Source organism: Mauremys mutica, chromosome 25, assembly GCF_020497125.1.
Source record: "Mauremys mutica isolate MM-2020 ecotype Southern chromosome 25, ASM2049712v1, whole genome shotgun sequence".
In the NCBI taxonomy this organism is placed as follows: Eukaryota; Metazoa; Chordata; order Testudines; family Geoemydidae; genus Mauremys; species Mauremys mutica.
Genome location: NC_059096.1, coordinates 12615185 through 12618255, shown reverse-complemented (window position 1 = coordinate 12618255; position 3071 = coordinate 12615185).

Below are 3071 nucleotides of genomic sequence, written 5' to 3'. Positions count from 1 at the left end.
ATTATGAGCCAAAACAGCTGGGAGGAAGAATTTAACCAGAAAAAAATGTGAATGATAAGTGGGAATAACTTAATAACACCTTACTAGATGCCCCCAAAGCCACAACGCCACAGGAAGAAGGTCGTGCTGGTTAAAAAACTGACCTGGTTTAGAGGTGAAATGAAGGCAGCTATAAGAAATAAAAAGATATATACAATAAATGGAAGAAAGGGGAAGTTCATAGCAATGAATATAAATCAGAAGTTAGGAAATGTGGAACATTGATAAGGGGAGCCAAGGGACACAAAGAGAAATCTATAGCCAGCAGAGTTAAAAACGGTTAAGAAGAATTTTTTAACTATATAAGGAACACAAAGAATCCTGACATGGTATTTTTACATTGCTAAATGGAAATGGTAGAATTATCAATAATAATGCAGAAAAGGCAGAAGGATTTAATAAATATTGTTCTATATTTGGGAGAGATATGATGATACAGTCTCATCATATGGTAATGTTAATAGTTTCCATTCCCCTAGTATCTCTAGAGGATGTTTGTGACAGGGGGTTGCAGGAAAAAACCATCCCAATGTGTAGGAAGAATAATGAATATGGCAGGTGAGAAGGCAGAAGAGAAGAGTGAGGGGGGATTTGATAGCTGCTTTCAACTACCTGAAAGGGGGTTCCAAAGAGGATGGATCTAGACTGTTCTCAGTGGTAGCAGATGACAGAACAAGGAGTAATGGTCTCAAGTTGCAGTGGGGGAGGTTTAGGCTGGATATTTCAGAGAGTGGTGAAGCACTGGAATGGGTTACCTAGGGAGGTGATGGAATCTCCTTCCTTCGAGGTTTTTAAGGTCAGGCTTGACAAAGCCCTGGCTGGGATGATTTAGTTGGGGCTGGTCCTGCTTTGAGCAGGGGGTTGGACTAGATCAGGGGTCCCCAACCTTTTCAGGACCAGGGACCGGTCATGCCTGCGGAGGGAGCGCTCGTCCCGCAGCTCGGGTAGACCTCCCGCAGGCGTGCCTGCGGGAGGTCCGCGGCTCGGGTAGACCTCCCGCAGGTCCACTGGGTCGGTTCGCGGCCCGGTTTGTAAGAGGCCGCGGACCGGTACCGGGCCGCGGACCGGGGGTTGGGGACCCCTGGACTAGATGACCTCCTGAGGTCCCTTCCAACCCTGATATTCTATGATTCTATGTCAGCAACACCACCATGCTCAACAGAACTAACAGAGCCTAGGTCAACTGTACCCAGAGCCCTGATCGCCCCCAACTGCAGGGACAGTCTGAGAGGTCCCCACTCACAGAGTCTGCCCCACTCGCAAACGAGGAAGAAATCTCAACCTTGGCACCAACTGCAGGGACAGATGTTACGGACACAGGCAGACTCCTCCACAATGGGCTCCTCTAGTGTATGTGGAGGGGTGGCACCAATAACACCCCCGCCCAAAAAACCCCTTGCTCCTTAGCCAGCTCCTCCCACTGAACTTTCTTGGGGGGGGGCAGTAAAGGGGGCAGAGCAGCAGCACTGCCACCCCCCAGAGGACACCTGATCCAGAACTGAAGGGAAGCAGCTGTGCCTCAGCCCTGTGCTTATCTTTAGCTCTGTGCCTGCCCCCAAGGCTAGCTCCCAAGCAGTTCCTTCAGAGTCAGCAGATGAGAGGGGAATCTGCCAGCAGGGGGCACATCTCCCCACGCAAGAGGTCACTTTCCCTCTTCTGCTGTCATCTCTGCTGCCAAGGACCCCACTAGCTGATTATCAGCAGAGTCATCTGACTATATCAGGGTTAAAAAAAGAACAAGATAAGTTCATGGAGAATAGGTCCATCAATGGCTATTAGCCAGGATGGGCAGGGACGGTGTCCCTAGCTTCTGTTTGCCAGAAGCTGGGAATGGGCGACAGGGGATGGATCACTTGATGATTCCCTGTTCTGTTCATTCCCTCTGGGGCACCTGGCATTCGCCACTATCAGAAGACAGGATACTGGACTAGATGGACCTTTGCACTGACCTAGTCTGGCTGCTCTTATCTTTTTAGGCTATATTAGGGTTGGACGAGACCTCAGGGGGGTCATCTAGTCCAACCCCCTGCTCAAAGCATAACCAATTAGAGGGGAGGGATAGCTCAGTGGTTTGAGCATTGGCCTGCTAAACCCAGGGTTGTGAGTTCAATCCTTAAGGGGGCCACTTAGGGATCTGGGGCAAAAAAATTGGTCTTGCTAGTGAAGGCAGGGGGCTGGACTCAATGACCTTTCAAGGTCCCTTCCAGTTCTAGAAGATTGATATATCTCCAATTATTACCTTTTAAATCATCCCACCCACAGCTTTGTCAAGTCTGACCTTAAAAACCTCTAAGGAAGGAGATTCCACCTCCTCCCTAGGGAACCCATTCCAGTGCTTCACCACCCTCCTAGTGAAAAAGTTTTTCCTAATATCCAACCTAGGCCTCCCCCACTGCAACTTCAGACCATTGCTCCCTGTTCTGTCATCTGGTACCACTGAGAACAGTCTAGATCCATCCTCTTTGGAACCCCCTTTCAGGTAGTTGAAATCAGCGATCAAATCCCCCCTCATTCTTCTCTCCTGCAGACTAAACAATCCCAGTTCCCTCAGCCTCTCCTCATAAGTCATGTGCTCCAGCCCCCTAATCATTTTCCTTGACCTCCGCTGGACTCGCTCCAATTTGCCCCCATCCTGTCTGTAGTGGGGGGGGACCAAACGGGACACAGCTCTGCGCCTGCACCTGCACCGCCCGGCGGGGGGAGGCGGAGGCCGGGCCCCCAGCGCAGGCCGGGAAAGGGGCCGCAGCTCAGCCAGGGTCTGTGAACGGGGGCGGGGAGGGTGCGACGAGCCGGGCCGCCAGCACCGCCCTGAGACCGGCCCGGGGCCAGGCCGCAGCCCCGCGGCGCCCCCCAGCGGCGCAGGACGCTCCTCGCGCGGCCGGGCCCTGAAGGCCCCCGCCGGGCCGGCTGCAGCGCGCGCGCCCCTCCCGCCGTCAGGCAGCAGCGCGGGCAGCCTCTCGCGGAGCCGGAAGCGAGCCGGGCCTCGCGCGCGCGGAAGCCGGAAGTGGCGGGTGCTGACGTGTCGCGCGGAG